Source organism: Periplaneta americana, chromosome 11 (genome assembly GCF_040183065.1).
Source record: "Periplaneta americana isolate PAMFEO1 chromosome 11, P.americana_PAMFEO1_priV1, whole genome shotgun sequence".
Lineage (NCBI taxonomy): Eukaryota > Metazoa > Arthropoda > Insecta > Blattodea > Blattidae > Periplaneta > Periplaneta americana.
The window spans coordinates 76,833,059-76,856,978 of NC_091127.1; the positions used below are offsets into that span (position 1 = coordinate 76,833,059).

At 35.5% G+C, this 23,920-nt stretch overlaps 1 long non-coding RNA gene across 2 annotated transcripts in view; it reads right to left on the reverse strand.

Annotated features, from left to right (window-relative positions):
• Positions 1-23,475, reverse strand: part of LOC138708610 (uncharacterized) — a 545,983-nt gene extending 522,508 nt beyond the window's left edge. The window contains exon 1 of one of the 2 annotated variants that reach the window (XR_011334716.1): positions 23,423-23,475. This is a non-coding gene — a long non-coding RNA (uncharacterized lncRNA). Of the gene's footprint in view, positions 1-16,323; positions 16,347-23,422 lie in introns of those variants that run through there. The other variant, XR_011334717.1, reaches the window with a different exon arrangement.
• Positions 23,476-23,920: the final 445 nt, after the last annotated feature.

Here is a 23,920-nt window from a genome sequence, read left to right on the forward strand (position 1 = left end):
TGAGCCTATTGTGTTTCATTTCGTTATACCAATTATTATTATTATTATTATTATTATTATTATTATTATTATTATTATTATTATTATCGCTGCTTTTGATTCTTATGGCTCCAACTACACAGTTATAGTTATAAGCAGTTTTATATCCCCATCAGTTAGTCGGGTATATTTATTTTATTCTTATAGAAACTGTGTATTTATCTTTCCGGGATATAATTCAAAACTTATATCATTACTTGCTTCAAGTAAAATTCTCGTGTTTTCCCTTAAAGGTTACGGATTTTCTCCTAACATATTCACGTCATCTGCATAAACAAGCAGTTGACGTAACCCGTAGATGTGGAAAAATTCATGCATCTTGGAGGAACAGCAACAAATATAAATGATACTCGGGAGGAAATTATACGCAGAATAAATATGGCAAATGCATGCTATTATTCGGTCGATAAGTTTTTGTCATCCAGTCTGCTCTCACAATAACTGAAAGTTAAAATTTATAAAATAGTTATACTACCGGTTGTTTTGAATAGTTGTGACTCGGACTCTCACTTTGAGAGAGGAACAGAGGTTAAGTGTGTTTGAGAATAAGGTGCGTAGGCCTATATTATACGATTAAATTTCTATGTCACAGAAGTTTGATAAAATATATATGATAAAATCTTTTACAACGTATAACATCTTTGATCACATCTAGCTGTGACATAGTTCTGTGATAAACGTTATGGTCACCACAATACCTTTGATAAATTCTGTGACTGAGAAGAAAGAAAATGGCGGAAATTAAGTACACATGGTCTGTGAAAACCACAAAACTTTTAATATCACATTATGAGTCACATGAAATGTTTCATCTACCATTACTAAATACTTAGTATACTGTACATAGGATTTCACATCTTCATACTGAAGTTCTCTCAGTGGAGTTTGATGAATTATTTTTGTGTATGTTCTCCCTATTCCAATCTCTAACCCAAATCGTGTAAACCTGCTAACTAACAAAAAGGAAATTTTACAGGGGAAACAAAAAAACTGAGTATAAATTCACCACCTGTACTTTGGACTTGGTCATAAAGTTTGAGTTAATTTATACTCAGTCTCCCCCCCCCCTTGTAAAATTTTCTTTTTCTTGTTTAGCACGTTTAGACTCCAAGCCGACGGAATACATTTTTTCTTTGATTTCTTCGTTAGTATTAATGCAATAACCATTACTGCATATTTTACAGCCACAACAAGCATAGAACTATTGTGGATCCATTATTAGAACTGTGATGAAAGATAAGATCAAAGTTTTGACATAGTGTAATATAGTCAAAATCTTACATTTGATCATATATATTTGATAAAAAATTTTAACATATTCTGTGACACAGAAATTTGATAGTGTAATATAGGCCTTAGAAAAATATTTGAGGTTAAGAGGTATGAAGTTACAGAGGATTGCAGAAAGTTACATAACACAGAACTGCACGCATTGTATTCTTCACCTAACATAATTTTTTATAAACATAAATCTAGATGTTTGGTCAGGGCATGTAGCACGTATAGGTGAATCTAGAAACTCATATAGAGTGTTAGTTGGGAGACCGGAGGGAAGAAGACCTTTGGGGAGGCCGAGACATAGATGGAGGATAATATTAAAATGGATTCGAGGGAGATGGGATATGATGATAGGGACTGGTTCAATCTTGCTCAGGATAGGGACTGATACCGACCTTATGTGAGGGCGGCAATGATCCTCCGGATTCTCTAAAAACCATTTGTAAGTAAGTAAGAAACTGTATTTACTTTGTCTTGTATTTATCATCCATTCCCTATTTGTGAACGTGTGCCATGGCGATCACATGACTGACATTTCCAATGTTTCGAAAGCTTGTTAATGAAATTATAACTCGATCGAGGGGAGTGGAGCCGCGGGCGTATTGTGAACTATCACAAGGACGATATACGAACACTGGAGAAATACAAGTGGCGCTCAGAGCTGCAGGACTCCCCTGAATAATACCCATATACAGAATGGAAGTGAAATAATCCTGCAGATTGAAAGGTATGGCAGGGTACACTTAAATGAATAGAAAAGCTGTATTATATTTTGTGATTAAATACACGGTTAATTAGAAAATTAAGTTGGAAGTTTCAGCAGTCTTGGAACATCACCGCCTCTTTCTTTTCGTAATACAGATGTAAGAAACCAACGAATTCAAGTTTGTTTGCCTTAGTGAACTATCTCCCTTCTCCCTTTTTGGCTATAATGTTGTAAGCTGGTCGCATCGGTCAGTGGCTTCAAATTAGTGGTTTTTAAATTAAATAAACACGAAAACCGTCACGGATAAATGATTCTTTATTAGATTTTCTATTAATACAGACAAAAATCACGATGTTACTCGTAATAGTTATCGAATAAGAGGGTGTTAAACATTTGGGAAAAGAAAACATTTTTATAAGAAAATATTAACTTTCCACCAGTATCGTATTATACTTTTTTGTTACATACAACAGGAGCTATTTGCTCCGAAAATCTGCAGGGTTATTTTACTTCCACCCCGTATAAACACGAAATTATCCGATTTTGCTCCAAAATACCTTCTGCTCCGAAAATAATGACAATGAAACATGCAAAACAGAAATATGAAATACTTGGGCACCAAATTACATATTAAGTTTAAAATAAAAAAACGAAAGTTCCTGGCACTGAACCCGTAACACACATTGCTTCTCGTGTGTTTAGTTGATTTCATTATCTCTTCGCTTCAATATCCTCTTATGCTACCAATGCTTCAGTTTTCAGCCTGTTCCGGTGGGAGGTATTCGAGTTCTTTAAAGCACTAAGCAGTCTTTGAACTGAAGGATTAGTAAAAAGAAGACTAGGGAGGAAGAAAATGGCTTTCTGTAAATTTGGAAAATTGGAAATATTGTTGGAGATTTTATATGGAAAACGACCTCCAGTTTTCTTCAGCAGGTTTGGTTGGATCTAGGTGCTGGAGTGAAAGAACATAAGGTAAAGTTGAGGGCATAGAACAGCGGTAGTCAACTCAGTGCACTCTCGGGCTAGCTGCCTCTCTCGCTCGCTGTGTTCGTTGCACTTGTCTTTCGAGTCTCGTCTCGTAACTCTCTTGCGCTTCGTGTCTCGCTCATCATTCTCGAAACAGCATTTAGTCGGCGTGGAAAGATTTCGTAACTCTGAATAATATACATCATTAAAATAAATAACATTAGAGATGTTTAATTGATACAAAAAGACAAACAAAGAATATCTTAGTTATAAAAATGTTCTGGTTCTATTATATATTACCTATGACTATATAAATAGAACAAAATTCTCATATAAATTTTCATTTCTAAGAAACATAAAACATAACGTTATATAAAACGTCAGTATTTTTTTTTTTACTTGAGATTATACACTCGATTTCAAACATAAGGAAAGAAAATTCCTAGTCTTTTAATAAGGGCGTAGTAATTAAATAAAGATTGGGGAATGGATTATTATACACTGAAAGGTAAACGATGGTGTTTCAAGGCTAATGGATTGCTTATACTGTACATACATAAAAGTTGCCGAAACAGATAAACGTTCAGTCTGGTATAAACAACTGTGACGATTCAAGGCTGCTTGACGTTCGAGAGTTGACCATTCCCGATGTCTTGAAACACTCACAAGCAGTCTTTACGTCAACGACTCGACGTAGGATTTTCGGCTTTGCGGGCGCTGTTAGTCTTGCTTTCTCGATCGTTGTTCAACTCTGTGTGGTTATCGGGGCAAAATATTAAGACATCTGTCTGTACATTTAAGTGAAGCAGGCATCGTTCCCCATCCGTGGTTTCTTTACACTACTGAGGGAGCTCTTGCACTTCTTCTATGGAATTTGGTTCAGAGGGGAAAGTTAAGTCTTCTAATTCGTCTCACAGTTCTCTTTAATGTTCTTAAGAAGCTTTATTGCAGTCTAGTTAGATGTAGTTGCAAGCGCATTCTACACGATGCTAGATGTAAGTTCAATAGAGCTCGAAGCTATATTCTTTATGTTCCCTTTTAATTCCGCAGCTTTACAGCGGCCCCAGTCAGGAGCATGGCTGTGTTTCGTTTCTTCCAAAACAGATTATCCATTTCCAACACTAGATATAGTAACCGTCGCCGCACATCGATCTCTGTCTATACATCTTCATTTAATACCATTCCTCGTGGATCTGTGTTACAAGAAACATGTATCATTTAAAAATAAGCTTCTTACCCCCTTTTGAGTTAGAAATAAACTTTACATGTATATCCATTCTATTTTGCAACTGCAAATTTTATACTATGTTACTTAATTGTTTTCACAGAAGCGATTCAGATTGTTGGCATGTACGAATTGAAGGGTTCAGAACCATAGTGGGCCAGGTGCCTTTTACCAAAACCGTAGAAAACAAGGGTTAAAATGAAGTCGTTACCATAATTCAATGGAAACAGCAAGCAATATAAAATATACACATTAAAACTAAATTATATGTCAATCTTCATTAAAATATTATGGCAATCACTTAACTTTAACCCTTGCTTTATCCGTTTTTAATAAATGGCGCTTGGCCCCCTATGGCTCTGAATCCTTCAATTGTTTCTATTGAAGCAGATTAGATTGTTGTTCGATGAAATGTGGTATGTGTAAATTAAAAAAAAATGACATGTTTGACAAAAAAAAGTATCCTGTAAAGCGTGACAAAATATCCGTGTTGCAATGTCATTTTTATGATATTTTGTCCGTGGTACATTTTGGCTGTGACAAAAAGTCCGGATACGACTTTCACTACTTCTTCTACTGTAACTTCACAGTACTTTCAAAATTATGAGTGCTGAAATTAGATAGACACAAACCGAAAAAGGATGCCGTAAACTTAAACATAATGTTCTCATGTTTACCAAACACAGAATCATCAAAAGTGGGACAGTGTGGTTTTGTGATTTACGTGATAAATGTAACTCATTGCTAACAGTAACGCGTGATGGAACAAGGATCATAAAGGAGTCTTTTCACATCGTCGAAGATTACGAACAATATAAGAAGGAAGGAAAAATTCATTTCATTTAGTGTTCTGCTCTAGGGCAGGTCTTTCTCTGCAAACCCAGCTTTCTTCAATCTTTCCTATTTTCTGCCTGCCTCTTTGTCTCCTCGTATGATCCAAATATCTTAATGTCATCTATCATCTGATATCTTCTTCTACCCGAAATGTTCTCCCTTTCACCATTCCTTCCAGTGCATCCTTCAGTATGCAGTTTCTTCTCAGCCAGTGATCCAACCAATTCCTTTTCCTCTTCCTGATCAGTTTCAGCATCATTCTTTCTTCACCCACTTTTTCCAACACAACTTCATTTCTTATTCTATCTGTCCATTCACATGTTCCATTCTTCTCCATATCTACATTTCAAATGCTTCTATTCGCTTCTCTTCATTTCTCGTAACGTCCATGTTTCTGCCCCATACAATGCCACACTCCATACAAAGCACTTCAATAGTCTCTTCCTTAGTTATTTTTCCAGATGTCTGCAAAAGATGCTACTTTTTCTATTAAAAGCTTCCTTTGTCATTGCTACCCTCCTTTTCATTTTCTGGCAGCAGCCTACGTTATTGCTTATAGTACACCCCAAGTATTTGAAGCTGTCCACTTGCTCTACTGCCTCATTTATAATTATTCGCAAGACAGTTTACCTTCTATATTTTTCTTTCTATGACCATGCTCTTTGTGTCTTATTTGCATTTATCATCCCATACTGCTCCGTACCGTAATATAGCAGGAATCTTACAGTAAAATAACAGAAAATTTACTATGTGACTAACTAAATTATTGTTAATTCTCGTAATTTAATAAGAATTCAATTTCACTAATTCAAATTGTGACCAATGAATGACCTGTGACCACTTCAAATTGCTACAACTAAATTACCTGTGACCAATTCAAATTGTTACCAATAATTCATTTGCGACATACACATGTGGTGAATATGAATGTTACGAATTAAGGGTGACCAATTGCAATGATGACCAAAAATTATTACGAATTCCCATAAACGCAGATTATACAGAATGTAAGGGGTACAAGTGCCGTCCTTTTCACAGTCGTCGGGGACGGTCTACTGGATTAAAAATGTCCATACAACATAGGGTCAAAACTTGATAGTTTTCCCAGATAAAAATATTTACAGTATTTTATTTTATTCGTGCTATACTGATTATATCGTGAACAAAATTACGGAAACAATTACATCAGTAAGTAGCCTATATCTAACAAAAAGATAATATTAGTTTAAATAAATATTTGTGTGTTCTATTACGTTTTCGTGAAATAAAATAAAAATGAATGCTTAAATTTGTTAATATTCTGACGTGAGAGACGTGGCAACTTGTTCAGCAGGCAGTACTCTGCACAGACATAAGTACAAGTGAGCTGAGTTCAAGCTCCCTGTCCATAGGTATGCTGCCGAGCGGATGAAAGTTCAGTCCAGGGTAATTTAATTAACAATTACAATGTCATTTATAGTTTAGGAATATCATATGTTATTAATTTATGGAGAAAGTCGTCGTAATTCAAGTGAGACAAGAAGGATGTACCGTCAACGTTTTCCTCAAAGAAGGTTACCTAATCGGCGAACTTTTGTAGCAGTTGTCAATAATTTTTAGAAACTAAGGGTGATATTCATAGACATTTCGCAGAACGCGCTACGAGCGTACTAAGCTAGCCCCGACTATCCACTGGTTACTAGTACAGAATTCAAATCATATCCTATCGCTAACACTGGTTTATGAATACGAAAAACGCTGATCATCCACCGGAAGCCCGCGCTAAAAATGTCTATGAATACTGCCCTAAGAGTATCTTACCCCGTTTAGAAAATCACACAACCAGAAATTTGTTTAAAAATGATACTGCTTTACGGAAGCGGGAGAGATTAAAATTTTGCATTAGAAAAAAGTTCGTGTGATTTTGTGCAGAAAACCATTATTGTTTATTTTTTAGACATACAATAAAAATGGAGCAATATTGTTACATAAAATGTAAATTTATCATAATGTTCTATTAATAAGATTGAAAGTTTATATTTACTATTCGTTTTATGCAAACAATAGTATTATCATGTTCCGCTCCTGCATTAGAACAAAGCATCTGTACCGGTGTCTGTACCCGCTTGAGCTGTAGTGTGTACTTATAAACCCACTCTTCCCTATCCAGCAACGTTGTAATATTGTAAACTTTAATAATTAGTTAAATATTGCAATTAGAAAAAAATTGTAAGGACATTTTTTCTTCCTTATGACATGAATAATCATTAGTAAAAATAATGGCACTTATACCCTTTACACTCTGTATAGTTAACACATTCACTCATACTAACATACCGCTGCAGTGTTTGAAATGAAATGTGCTGTTGAAAATCAATTAGAAAACTGAGGGACGCAGAGAAAGTTCCGAAACTTTCATTTTACGAACTTGTTTGCCACAAGTATCATTCCAATGAATGCCGGGATACAACCTGAATCAAGTGGCTAATAAGCTCGTGCTCCAGGGCCAAAACCCATATGGGCCTGCTTGCAAATGGCTCACCACAAGCTCTGATATTTGTTTCACAATAATTTGAAGCCTAGTCTTCTACATTGGAAGCTCGCTCTATTTGTTCCACTAACTGTGTTAAATTTCGTATCTTTAAATGATGTTCGACAGTCTCCGTCATACGTTTTCGTATTACAATAAAATCCCTCTTATCCGGCACCAAAGGAACCAGACTAGTTCCGGATACGAGATTTTGCCGGATAATTGAATAAAAACCGGTATATATAAAAAAGTTTCTGTTTCATGATGCAAAATGTTGAAAGCTTATTTCTTTATCACTTGCTCTTAACTGAATAAACATAAAAACTGTGTGTATTTTCTTTATTAAAACACATCACACAACGCAAATAATACACTAATTTTAGGTTCGAATATTCACTGAAAAACAAAAGTTTGTGCTAACTTCCTAATGTGGCAACACTAACGGCCCGAATATAATTAAATAAACATAAAAACTGTGTGGATTTTCTTTATTAAAACACATCACACAACACAAATAATACACTAATTTTAGGTTCGAATATTCACTGCAAACAAAAGTTCGTACGAACTTCCTAATGTGGCAACACTAACGGCCCGAATATCTATACTAATAATAAATCTGTAGCCAAAATGTTTCTGGTAATTTTCGATTTTCCAAAAATAATTGGTCCTAACATATATAATTAATCAGCCTGAAACCGAAAATCGCTTTTTTGAAATTTTTGTTTGTATGTCTGCCTGTCTGTCTGTCTGTATGTTTGTTACCTTTTCACGCGATAATGGCTGAACGGATTTCGATGAAAATTGGAATATAAATTAATTTCGTTGTAACTTAGATTTTAGGCTATATGCCATTCAAAATACATTATTTAAAAGAGGGGTTATAAGGGGGCCTGAATTAAATAAATCGAAATATCTCGCTTATTATTGATTTTTGTGAAAAATGTTACATAACAAAAGTTTCTTTAAAACTAATGTCCGATACGTTTTATTCCTTGCAAAATTTTGATAGGACTGATATTTAATGAGATAAATGAGTTTTAAAATCAAAATAACTGCCGTCTAAGGCCGTGTAATGAATTAAAAAACAAATGACTTCGTTTATAAGGGGCCTTGGACAGCAACAATCGAAAGCTATGAAACATAGCCTACAGATAATGTTTCTGTGTTGGTATGAAGTAATATCGGAAGCTAAATTAACCGATTTGTATAATTAATTATAAATTCACCATTGGAAAGTGTAGTTTCTCTAGATGGACATAATGCTATAATGTTATTACAGTAACTTGTGAGTGAATCGAGGACAGGTAAGATTAAAATAGGTTCTTATGCACAGAAAACTTGATAGGCTATTCTGTACATTCGTTTCCTGTATTTCCTAAAATAATTTTTATGACCAAATGATTGCTCTCTGGATCAAAATGATCGCATTTTAATTATGCAAATACAATTTAAATTAAGTAACATAATAAACGATTTATCCTTATATCAAATATGAATGTTCCCTGGATCAAATGTCCTATTTTAATTATGTAATTACTTTATATTTATTTCTAACGGGTGCAGCGGAGCGCACGGGTACGGCTAGTAATTAAATAAACATAAAAACCGTGTGGAGTTTCTTTATTAAAACACATCACACAACACAAATAATACACTAATTTTAGGTTCGAATATTTACTGAAAACGAAAGTTTGTGCGAACTTCCTAATGTGGCAAAATTGACGGCCCAGACTGTGACAATGTGGCAGGTTTAAACATTTCTTTCTTTTTTTTTTTTTCCTAGCTAAAAGTGCTGTTTTTGTATTGCCGGTTATTTGGGTGCCGGTTACGAGGAATTTTACTGTATTTGTCTGTACTTGATGTAGTGATAGTTGTACTTGTTTAATTTGCCACCTTGTTCTGAAGTGCAGACACTGTGATATAATATATTACACACTGTCAAACAGCAGCAACTTGTATTTACAAACAGATGGCATCGAGCGCCTTTGAACTCACCGAGCTTCAGAGACTGTCATCAAATTGCAAAGCGCTCGTGAGTGCGAAGAGTCTAATTCACGCACGCGCGTGTGCACGCACTTCAGTTACTGTTTACCCAGATAAAGTGAGGACAATTCTGTTGTGCGCATTGATGCCAAATATAATAAGAGAGTGCCTTTCAATCATGGCAAAAAAATTTCCTTTCACATTAGCAATTTCACTACATGTCACTTGAGTCTTCTGTTCCATCTCCATAAGTTTGAGGTATAATGTAATATTCGGTTCCTCCCAAATAATCTATCGGAATATCTTCACACTGACAAGTAGACACATACGTACAAGTCACCTTTTTTATAGCAATGGTTCCCGAATTTTTTACAGGGGCGACACTTTCGTTAGCGACTTCCCATCCCCACTATCGTACCGGCACGTAACCCTGTAAAATCTGAAACAACTATAATTTTCCTCAAAACCAGTGGAGAGCACCAAAAACAACCACAATACAAGCATATGGTACACAATGACACGAAATATTATGTAAATCTAATTTCTTTTACTTATAATATTACTTCCGTAAACCTGCGGTGATATTTTAATACAAAGCGAAAATGATGCTTGCGCTGTTACCAATAAAATTACACTAATTTGTTTATCTTTGCTTTCTGAAATTTCCACTCTGCTAGCGCACGATATTCGTAGCAACACCCCTTACTCCAGAAATCCACTCTTCCACAGTGCTTTGAATTTGATGAAATCCCCGTAGCTTATAAAAATTCCTCATACGTCGCTCGACGATCTTCTTGAAGAGCATCAGCCACAAGTTTCACACTTCGTTCACATGTTGACGTTTTCGCATTTCCCGGTCGTGCATCATCGTCTAGCTGACACGGAAACGAATAACACAACGAGAAACTGTACTACGGTCCACAGTATGCTCACCAAAAACTCCGCCCCGCTGTGGATTTCTGTGAGGTTTTGCTACATAAAGATTCGATCTTTGATCTTCAATCGTCATAGTACTCGAGACACGTGTAGGCTCCATTTCTAGCTCTCGTTACCTAAACACAGATAATGCTATGGAAGAAACGAACACATGTGCTTCTTCCTCAATACTTCAACTGCAACTGACGAAATGTCCACTGGTGTTGCATAATCCACTTCACAGTTCTGTCAACCTGTGCATTATTTATGAAATGACTCTCGTTCATACATAACAATACGGAACAATAAAATAAAATGCATACATTGTATCACATTTGCATACATACGAATTGTGAGCGGTTGTTGGCAGGTTTCAAACGAGTACTACCGTTTACCCTTGCATTATTATTTCACTATTTCTCTATTATGACTAGAGACCGGAATCTAGCCACTACTATTTGAAGTTAAGCGAGTACGAAGTTTGTGCACTGAAATGTTACCGTTTCATAGGTACCGCTCTTAGGCCTATTTCAATGTTTAAGCCCACACTGCGATGATCTTTCTTGTAAAATTTTAACTTAAAGCACCGGTACAATAGTAACACAGATACTGCTCTGAACGAAATGTTTAAACCTATATTACAATAATCTTTGCTCTAAAATTTAACTGCATAAACATTGCCAAACTGAAGTATAGTGTACTTGTTTAGGAGTAAGGAATCTCTTGCAGAGTGACCATGTAGCGCGCGTTGCTTGTGTTTGTGACCAGGGTGTCTACTGAAGGACACGAAACGTAATGTATATCCCGCGAACACTTATGCTCATTACATTTTTGTGGGAGTAAGCAAACGGTTTTTAATTATAACCATGTTATTAACTAAGCGTCTGGAGAATGAATGGTAGCAAGTAAACTACTTCCATCTTGCTCTGCTTAACATCAGCTTTTATTACACTTCTTCATCTAATATGAAAATGAAAGAAAGATTTGGACTGGTCTGGTTCAGACTAAGGATTTGGAGATTAAGAAATAATAGAGGTAATATACCTCAAGGCATGTGCTCATTATGTGGACAAAGAGAAGACGACATTCATATTGTTCTTGAATGTCAACATACAGAAGATATACGGATGAAATTTATAAATAAAAAGTTCCTACAAATAAATAAAGAAATAGCTATAAGAAAACTTATGAATAATAATAGCACAAAGTTACAAAAGCAATTAAGACTTATCTATTTTTTGGCTAAACAAATTATAATGGAAAGAATAAATGAAATAGCTAGAAATGAAAGAAAAAGTAATAATTATACAAATATGTTTATACCCTTGTTTTTGTGTTATACTGTAGATGTATGATTATGCATGGAATAATGTACCAAGTGTTGCAGTATGCAGAAATTGGAGGAAAGCCAGCATCTCTTAATAATGAACAAATACACTGAAACTAAAATACCGGAGAAAATTTCTAAAATAAAAAATAAAAGGAAGGAATTATTAAATGAAAGTAAAGTTACTGATAAGAAACGTAAAAAATTATATATTACAGTTATATGAACACTAATAAATATGATATAATTCATAAGGAAATTAGTAATAGTCTGACATGTTTCGGAGATGCTTCTCCATCCTCAGTGACTATTTACTACGACTGCTGGTTCACGTGATCGAACCGCGTTGTTGCTTGGCTTAAAGGAGACTGATGTCACTGAGGATGGAGAAGCATCTCCGAAACATGTCTGACTATTACTAATTCCTTTAATAATTATATTATATTTACTAGTGTTCATATAACTGTAATATATAATTTTTTACGTTTCTTATCAAATCTATGAACACTGTATAATTGGCCAAACATGTGTGGTTTATGTTTGAATATTAAGTTACTGAGTTAACAAGTAAATTCAATTTTGGCAGGTAGGCCTATGCATTTTCTAGACTCATCGATAACAACATTTTTGACGTGGTTAGGAACTACTTAGCTGTATCTTTTATTTCTAAATTTAACAGTTTTGAAGGTGCAACAAAAAAATAATATGAAATAAAATTAAGAAATGAAGGCTTACCGACGAGAGAGAGCTTATACGAACTATACAAGTATTTCTCTAGCGAAAGAGGAATAGAAAAAACTAGAATAATGGAAGATTTATATATGCTAGCTGCACATTGCAGATTGAAACGTGAAATACAACTTAGGTAAGTGAACAAAGACTAATTTAACAACATACTAAAATGGGTTGAGTCTTGCACAAAACTAGACGCAAGTGCAAGATAAAAATAATATATTTTATTAAGTATTTAAATTGTAGAAATTGTATTAAAATGGTATATCTATGTGTAAAATTATAAAGTGTGTAATGTAAGGTTTTAAATGATTATATGTATGTACTTTTCTGTGAACTATGATATAAAAAATATCATAGACTTCTACATCGCCACTGGCAGGGGATGGAGATTAATTTTAACAAACACTAGACATCTCACAAATGCGAGACTATGGTCATGGGTTCGGCATGACGCAGGGCCACCACTGAGACATTACAGGACAATCACAAGACAACGGTCAGTCCCGTGAAGAGAAGATAAATATCTTCAATTAACCATGTCACCGCTTGCTTGGGAACAGGAACAATAATTGCATATAGAGTGCACAATGAGCCTGTACGTGAGCGAGTTGCATGGATCTATTGGCAATCATAAACCCGGCGCTGACAAGTCTATGTGAACAGGATTGTATGGATCCTTATTGGGGTGCTATTCGTGAATCCGACACTAACAAGTGCGTAAACCTGCTTCAGCCTCTTACAGAGTCAGGTCCCATTTTCCGGACGAGTAGCTTGATATATGTCTCAGGAACCTGGAGTCCCAAGCACTTCCTAATCAGCTGACAATGACAGGTGGGCTATCCTGCCTCAGTTCCTGATAGAGGTAGTTTCCTTCCGAACATGAGTAGCCTGATATGTCCCAGGGACCTGAGCCCCAAGCCCGTTCTATATTAGCATCGGAAGACTTAATCCAGCCTATTTTTACTACTAAGTATTATACAGAATGTAAGGGATATAAGTGCCATTATTTTAACTGTTGATTGTTCATGTCATAAGGAAAAAAAAATGTCCTCACAATTTTTTTCTAATTGCAGTATTTAACTAACTATTAAATAAATTAAATTAATTATTAAAGTTTACAATATTAGGAGTTTGGCAAAGTTGCTGGTTGGGGAGGAGGAAGTTTACAAGTACATAGTATAGCTCAAGCGAATACAGACATACCGGTACAAAACAGATGCTCTGTTCTAATGCAGGGGCGGACCGTTGTTTATATAAAACGAACAGAAAATACAAACTTTCAATCTGATTAATAGAACTTTATGGTAAATTTCCATTTTGTCTAAAAATATTGGTCCATTTTTTAATTGTAATTCTAAAAAATAAACAATAATGCTTTACTGACAAAATCACACGAACTATTTTTTTAATGCAACATTTTAATCTCTCCCGGTTCCATAAAGCAGTACCATTTTTAAAGAAATTTCTGTTTCTGTGATTTTTGAAACGGGGTAACAGACTCCCAGTTTCTAATAATCGTTGAGAAACTGCTACAAAAGTTCGCCGATTAGGTAACCTTCTTTGCAGAAAACATTGACGGTACATCCTTCTTGCTACATTTGAATTACGACTTTCTCTATAAATTAATAACATATGATAGACCTATTCCTAAACTGTGAATGACTTTGTAAGTTGTTTAGCGAATACCCGGTACCGAACTGCCAACCGCTCGACAATAGACCTATGGACAGGGAGAACTTAGCCCACACGTACAGTTTCCCTGGAAAAGAATGAGACGATTGAATATTCCTAAGTCTTAGATGTAAGACACTGCGCATGATCAGAGACCAGAGCACTGATACACAAGATAACGAATATTGAGTTACTTAGATTCAGGCTATTTGGTTTGTTACTAGCATCGTTCCGAAATTCCCTTCCAAAACTGCAAAAAATATGATAATATTACGTAAATAAAAGATAAATATATACATAAATCGTGTAGTTAAATCGACAAGGACCTTCATGACTAGATCGACACTCCACACAGAAAGGAAAGCTTTCGTGTCGTTGCAATAGCTCAGAGACGCTAAGACTTCTGCGTGTTATGTGGAAGAGAGCGAGTTCGATTCTTAGTCTATATCAACGATTTTTTGTCTAAATAACGTTGAAATAGCTAAGTAACGTTGAAATAGAGTTTTACAAAGTCCTCAGATTAAGTGTTAATGATCACAGACAATACAAAATTACAAGTTATAATATTATAAACGTTAATCTAATGAATGCATACATATATATAGACACACACAAATATACAATGTAAATGCATATATATTAAAAATTAACAATTAAAATTAAATTAAAAAATATTCCTAAGCCACACAGACAAACTTTTACAAAGGTTTAGAGTCCTTAGGCTATGTCATTTGTTGAGTAATTATTACAATATTTTATTAATAGCTTTCCCATATATGTAATAAATGCACTCGCACAAAACAATTTTTGTTAAGTGTGGCTTTGGATTATTTCATTCTCACCCCTTCAGTTGATTTTAACTATTTTATCTACGTGTTTGCACTAGTGTTTAATTTAATGTACATTAAATTTCATTCATGTTATGACTGAATGAAAAAGCACTTGAATGTTTAAGTTGTCAATAATACTTCTGTACTATATACTGCAAGACGTTAAAAGAATTTGCAATAGATTTGGGATCCTCTACTTTATAATCACTGGTTTTAATGAACAAATATTTTCTTTCTTAGGATATCTACAAGTTTAACTTTAATAATATTCCGAATAGCTTTAATTGCATTATCTGAATTTTGTACTTTTCTATTCAAATGTGTTTTATTTCCCTCTTTCATAATTTTTTATAAATTACACTGTACTCCTTGTAGTATTTAAGAACAGGAGGAGCATTACATTGCAACTCATTACATATAGATTCTTCTGTTTAATACATGAAATTTTAAGTCCCTGCGTTATCTACATGTTTTTACTTTTGAATTTTTTCACAACATTGAGTGGAGAACATCCACTGAAGTGATTCTGAAATTAAGTGAAAAATACAATACATTTACTCTTAATATCAGTAGTACCAATAACATATACGTTTTTCCAAGATTCATTTTGTAGACATAAACGTAAATAATCACTAGATACAGCATTTACGACCCTTTTTTAGTTTTAAAATTAATATTTTGAAATTGTTCAGTAACACTGGAAATAGGATTTGTTTATCATGTTCATAGAAGCTATTGATTATAGGTTCTGTCAAATAGGAATTCAGTGTAATTCTGTGTACAAAACTTCTACCAATGGCTGTGCTACTTCAGCTTGTATGCTGGTGGGAAAATGATTCTACGACTAAGGTTTCCAGTTTCAAGAAGTGAATTTAATTTACTTTTACGGTAAAGTTCCGAGAGATAATCTATGTTTATGTCACTACAGATCACAAATTCCATATGAGATTTCTAAAGCCTTTTCTTTACAAATTCAATGTTGGCTATAAATATTAATAAATATTAAAAAATATGAATGATTGTAGTTAGAAGTCTGATTTACATTATAAAAAGCAAGGAGTTACATTCCTTGGCAAGATTCGAACTTTCGATGATTGGTTTTGCCGTCCAACGCATAAGCACGGACCTATTCAATGCTTATGTTAATAACCTACAATTTAGCTGTAGCAATGTGGTGTCATAACTTGGGATTTGTTTACTTAATGTAATTGGATTTAATTTGATTAGTTTCGCAACAATTGGACTTCCTGTTATATCATGTTATTTAAATATTTAAGTTAGGATTAATTTATTAATACTTACTGTGCAAGATGCCCCTTATTTCAATAATTTTATATCACGTTAAATAGTCATTGTCTACACTGAAGTATTATCGTCGTCCCTCATTTCTCATCTTAATGGCGGACCGACGTGACATGAGACAGCGAGTTATAGCTCTAGTTGAGGCTGGATATGGGGCTAGGTCTGCTGGCCGTTTGGTCGGTGTTCCTGGAAGTATAGCCGCGAGGTGGGTTCATCGTTACCAAAATTCAGGGGAGGTCGAAAATCGCCCTATTCCTGGGCGTCAACGGGTTTCTTCACTGGAAGAGATGCTCTCTTATTCGAGACAGTTCGGCAGGACCCCATTCGGACTGCAACGAGTAGCATCTAACTTTCCCGGTTGTTCACAGATTGTGATCAGCAGGTTGAGGAATCGCGGTATTAGGAGCCGGAGGGCTGCGCAAATGGAAATATTGGGGGAAGCACAGGCTGTCGACCGTCTTGCCTTCGCTACCAATCGAGTGGATTTCGATTGGAGAAATGTAATTTTCTCCGACGAAACAACCATCTCCGAGTGATTACGAAGATCCTGTCTGTATCTATCAAAAGGATGGTCTTCGACATGATCAGCGCTATGTGCACCGACGTGAAAGATCGGGGCGTTTTAGCATATCGTGTTGGGAGAGGATGTCTTAGGATGGACTTGCGTTATAGAACGCATCGATGGCCGGTTCAATGCGGGAACTTACGAGCACATTCTGGAAAATATATTCCTTCCTTCCGCCCCTAGAACGTTTTTCCGAAGGAACATTGCTGTTCCAGCAGGATAACCATCCCGTGCATTATGCCGCTGGCATTCAAAGATGGTTTCAAAGGAGACCCGACATCGAAATCATTAATTGGCCTCCGAAGTCACCTGATTTGAATGTCATCGAAAATTTATGGGGGGAATTGAAAAAGAGAAGGATAGCCACCTATGCTTACCGAAGCCCTCGAAATCGAGACGAATTTTGGGATCAAGTTGTTCACACCTGGCAAGATCTCGCCGGGGATTAGAACTTATTCCACAATCTCGTGACATCCATGCCTGGCCGACTTAGAGCTGTAATAGAAGCTGATGGCATGTGGACAAGATTTGAAGTTAACAGGTCTCTTTTTGTTTCTTATGATTTTTATTTGAGGAAGAATACTTTTAACTTCCAAGTAAGATTTATTTTTGACGAGGTTCAGCCCACTTGTAAGACCCAGAAATTGAGCATAAATTATTCATATTTTTCGACAAATTAGACAGACAAGGGACTTTGAAGAAATTAATTACACCTCAATAAAAAAAAGTTTTACCTGGGATCGAACACGAGACGTTTCGGTTAAGCAGTGGAACCGACACACTACTATATGAGCTACCGAGACAAGACAGTAACAGCAGCAGTCTAGAATGTAGATCCCATAGCAGGCATTTACCATTCGGTACAGAGAAGCAATGATATTTTGTGACCCGAGCTATGTTGTGAAATCGTGGCCTTAAATGGCTGTCTTCTTCGTGATCCTTATTCTGGTCCTTTCCTTGTTGTGGTCCTTATAACAATTCTTGTGTATTTGTCATGGTACGTATCGTTACGTCGATATCGAGTGAACCGCGCTGTAGAACTTTAACTTCCGACGACCAAGAGTCGTCTCATTCCTTTTAAGGGTAATTGTACGTCTAAGCAGAGTACTGCCTGCTGAACACGTTGCACGTCTCTCACGCCAGAATATTAACAAATTTAAGCATGCGATTTTATTTAATTTCACGAAAACGTAATAGAACACACAAATATGTATTTAAACTAATATTAACTCTTTGTTAGAAATACCTACTGATGTAATTGTTTTCGTAATTTTACTAACGATATAAGCAGTATAACGCGAATAAACTAAGAGAAGAATTTTTTTCTGGAAAAACTATCAAGTTTTGACCTTATGTTGTAGGGACATTTTTTAATCCTGTAGACCAGCGTTGTCAGAGACTAAACGGAGCGGAGTGCTCCACTAGACTCGTTGCGTGCTCCGGTGTTTCCACAGACATAAGCAAGTTCACGCTCCGACTCTAGCTCCACAACCGGTTATGGAGCTTACAACTCTGACACTACTGCTGTAGACCGTTCCGGACGACTGTAAAAATGACGGCACTTATACCCGTTACACTCTGTATACGATAGAATGTTATGTTTTATTTAACGACGCTCGCAACTGCAGAGGTTATATCAGCGTCGCTATACGATAGATAAAATAAGAGGGAGGAGGAGTGTGTTCGTGAAATAATAGAGTGAAACGGGAGTATCCCGAAAAAAAAAAACAGTCTAACAGCTCATTTGTCCACCACAAATTCATTGCGACCTGGTCGGGAATCAAACCTGGATGAAAGATCAGCGCGTTAGCACTTCAGAGTAGCGGCCGCATGAATCCATCATGGATCGGACTCTATAAAAGCCTGCCAAGCTTTAAATTTACAAATAACAACGTAAATATGCATTTTGTTGTATAAATAGCCATTAGAATAGTGTACATATGCAAGATGTTTTTCGTCGATACATTTTATTATAGTGTGGAATGTAGGCTACATAATCGAATGCAAGTAAAACATTCGATCCGGTTATAATAACAATTGTAAAGGAATATAGTTTTCATTCGACATTATTGCAACAAACATTTGGCGCGCATATAAATCCGACCTGTAATGATTGTGCTACATCCCTGCAGGACGGGACAACCTGTCCCTGCGAGTGAATGTCACCGGAGAAGCAGTGTTGTCATTACGCCTTGGAAAAGTCTGTCTACAGTCTACACCGTTACGAGACACCGGGTTGGTGTTTGCTTTCGTTCTTACAGAGCTCCCCCACCTCCAATGTATACATAGTTCTAAAAACAAAGTTTGTTGTGAGGATCTGAAGTGGATGGAGGCGCCTGGGGTTGGATTCCAGGGGCACTTGTACGGCGACGGTGCCCGTAATCAACACGCAATTCAAGGCAAAATTGCTCGACGAAAATTGTTTTAGAACAATCGATTGCTTCTACTCTGTTTAATGACACCTATCGAAGACAGTGGATGTTGGTGAACGTTTGGGAAGAGAAGTACTGAACATTGGAAAGAGCAGTAAACTAATTGTAAGGCACCAGTAGTGCTACGTAGGCCTATAGGCTATTTAACGTTCCATTTCAACTTAGAGATGTGGAGATGATGGGATGAATATGGCGCAATTACAGACGAGTACTCTAACCTCTAACTCAAAGAAATGGAAGAAAATATAACGTACCTAGGCCTACTGAAATTGTTTTTTTTTTAAGTCCGCAACTGAATGTCACATGTTTCATCAGGGGAGAATAATGAAGGCATCAGATGAGCTTATTTGTCTAGAATAACCGGCAACAGTGCATGAATGAATGAATAAATAAATAAATGAAATGAATGAATAAATAAATAAATAAATAAATAAATAAATAAATAAATAAATAAATAAATAAAGGATTTTCTATAGCACGCGACACTGAAGGTTCTTTTGACGAAAAAGTGGAAAAACGGTATAATTTTCAGATGGAAAATAGCTTGGAATATGAAGAATTCATAAAGGACGTCAGTGGACTTGAAAGCATATTGTAAAATAGTTAAAAATTATAAAGAACAGATCGGTGTAGGTAACCTAACACACGAGATAAAATAATGTAGAACACTTCAAAATGGACTTAGTATATGTAAGACTAACAACCTAAACTAAACTAAACTAACCTACCCTAACCTATATGCAAGGTATACCAAAAGTCTAAACTACAGCCTGTCACAGATACGTATATGCAAAGCATAAACCAATCTAATCTAATCTGTCACAGATTCCCGCAGTGTAAAAACTTAGAAAAATGCAAGTTGGAAGTTTCAATGTCGCGTGCTATAGAAAATGAAAACAAACAAATAATTAATTAGTTAAAAATAACGAAATAAATAATTAAATAAGTAATTAAATACACATAATTAATTAAACAAATGATTTTAATTAAAGAGATAATTAAACTGAAAAGTAAATAAACAAATAAATAAGTAAATAAATGAGTAAATAAATAATTAAATATGTAAATAAATAAGAAAGCAAGTAAATTAACAGATAAATAAATAAAATAAAAAGTAATTATTTGTATAATATATTATAATGTAAATGTATGTATAAATATGTATCTACACAGAATGCCTAATTTTTTTCCTGTAAAGAAGAGCATGTGGACCTAAATTTAGTATAGAAATTTATCCCCTGTTTAGCACTTTAAGTCCCTTAGTCAAATGGGGCACAAATATTTGTTGGTTAACGTACACACAGAATGTTCAATTTTCCAACCCATGACGCACTTCAAATAATAATCTTGAATAGAGTAATTTGTAGTGAATAATAGAATTAAGCGATTCAATATGAGTAATTTACAATAACTGATTGAGGTTTTAGCTGTTACGTAATCTATTATCAGGCAGTACATCCCACTTGACGATGGGTGTCAGTGGAAGAACTTATTGTGTATGTATGTATGTATGTATGTATGTATGTATGTATGTATGTATGCGAGTGCATATATGTACATATGTGATCTATGTATGTATTTGATTGTATGTACTGTAAGTACGAGTATGTATCTTGTTTCAATGTCCTTTAAATATTCCAGCTCCTAATGATGAAATCGTTCTCTCACTCAGTCGATGATCTTATAGGACTTGAATTATTCCACTCGACAACAAATGAGCCACCGGGGTAGCTCAGTCGGCTGAGGTGTTTGTCTGTCGATCCGAAATTGCGCTCGGAAATTGTGGGTTCGACTCCCGTTTGGGCTGATTACGTGTTTGAGTTTTTCTGAGGTTTTCCCCAAACGTAAGGCGAATGTAGGGTAATCTATGGCGAATCCTCGGCCTCATCTCACTATTCACCAATTCCATCGATGCTAAATAACCTAGTAGTTGATACAATAACCAAGTAAAAAAACAACAGATTTCATCGCACTATTTTTTGGTTTTCAGTTCTTTTTTTCCCTTGAACCCAATTCACTGCCTTCTTGGCAAACCCTTTGAACCAGCTCAAGCCAGGTTCATAAAAAAAAGTTGAGGGAGAATTAGAAACAATCTGGTTTCAGCAGCTCGTCCGCCGGATAGCACTCACCAAGGACGTTTATCCCATAGCTATACAACCAAGTCTCGCACATGAACTTTGGTTTCTTAAAGGCTAGCGAGAAGAAAAGGAAGAAAGTTTAAACAACATTTCACTAGTCTACCAGATCACCTTAATTTCAGTTTAAGAATTCAACCATGATGAAAAGCCTAATAAGAAGCGGGGTCGATTAGTTAAAAAGATGGATGACAGCTAAGAGTCATGGCTCTAATGACCTACTATGAAAAAATGTCTCATTCCCAAGTGTACGACACACTTCAAACTGGAAAATATAATGAATAGATGTGAGGAGACTAAGGAAGATATGGATGGTTCAGGAAACATATAACAACTATCCTAAATTACTAGAAGACAGGTATGTCATCCGGCAGACCCGGTTCGATCCCTGGGTTTGGCTTAAGTGATGAACCAGATCACATATTAACAGATTGATCAGCCTTATAGATTTTGAAGGCAACAACTTTTATCAATTTCACTATGCTGCCATCTAGCAATTGCAGAAGAAATCACGTTATAACTCTCAATTGAATTGCACGGAGCAACTGTACTTCCATCTAGTGGTCGTTACCAATCGACAGTGGCGATCTTAATGGTTATCCTCTTCCACATGTTACCATTTTTAACATGGGGATGGCCAATCTGTTATAATGTGATCAGAGATGATGGACAAATCTGAAAACTAGGCATTTTCTTGAACTGTCCTTTTTCTTCTATTTCATAGCTAATCTTATTTCATTAACATTCTTCATTTGACCTTAAATTTTAATTCAGTTCATATAGCCTATTTTCGAATCGAGATGTGGTATTAATGGACTGACAATCCATCCGTGTGGATCTTTTGTCTCTTCCAGAGGCTGATGATTATGATGAGATAGATGATGATGATAATAATAATAATAATAATAATAATAATAATAATAATAATAATAATTTACATTGTACTTAACATTTTAGGCCTGTTAAAACTTCAATGAAAACTGAATCTATATATGCCAAAATTTTTCTAACGATCTCCTTCCATATTAGGCCTAATTGCAATTACGTGATTTCTCTTAATAAAATTTTATAATCGCTGACATAATTTGTCCTATTTTCTCCAATTATTATTATTATTATTATTATTATTATTATTATTATTATTATTATTATTGTATTTGTTATTACTTATAAAACGTTCGGCATGTCCGTGTCAGTCTGTTTGCATGTATAGCCTGCAAGAGATATTGAAAAAGTCTCATTGCTTTTTATCTCCTTTCCTTAACACATGAACACACTGCAAGGTAAGCAAAGTCGGAGGTTTATAAAATTTTAATACAATTTCTTTACGGATTATTTTGCCTAAAGTTTCGAGGCTATGTTTCGCAAGAATGTTAATTAAAATTAAAACATTAATTTGTCGTCCATTTCTAAACATTTGTGTATTTATGTCTATATACGTATTTACATAACATAACATTGCAACTACCGTATTAGACGTGATGTTTATCATCATCATCATCATCATCATCATCATCATCCTCCTCCTCCTCCTCCTCCTCCTCCTCCTCCTCCTCTAGTGTGGTTAAGCGATTCTGGCATTTTTTTCGGGGTACAGGTTTGATTAATGGAAGGGAAGATTTACTTTTCCAGTTTTTCTCACTTTCATAACGACTAAACTTACATTTTCTTGTGATTGTGTGTGTCATCTTCTTAATCTGCATTATAGTGACCACATTACCAAGTAGTCTACCTACCAATGAATATCTAGCTTTTAGTACAAAATATTCAGTAAGCTTGGAACTGTACTGAAAGCCCTAACATTCAAAATTAATAATGACATTATCTACATACTTTATTTTCAATCATAAATTGACGTATGTAATTATTTACAAACAATATTAATTGATACTGAATAAATACTGTATTGTTACACACTTGGGAGCAAGCGTTATTCGGTTTAGCGAGTTTCTAAGACGTTTACATACCTGGGTCGGAGAGCTTATCAACAGCAAAACAACTGCACGCGGCCCAAGTGGCCTTGATACTGCCTGACAAGCGTGGAGGAAATTCCTGTCACAAGCGACGTACTTTGTACGTCATAACATTGCGTCACACACACAGCGGGGTAGTACAATTTCCCATTTTCTCTCGGACATAATATTATTATCACAATGTCGTCATAAGTTTACTTCTCCACGAAGAAACATTGCATGGTCTGTTTTGAAAAGTTGATCGATTCTCCTTCAGTATCAGAGATTGGTACCGGCGTATTTTTCGAACCTCAAGGGTCCCGAGCCCCAAATCCAAGCTCTTCCTATACATCAGCATCGATAAACTGTGGAGTGATTGTTAGCATGTCTGGCCTTACAATACGTGGGCCCGGGTTCAAATCCTGGTTGGGACAAGTTACCTGGCCCTGTTGCATTGTAATCTACAAACTAATAATATTAGTAGCCCTAAATTTAGTTGTGATTTTTGTACTT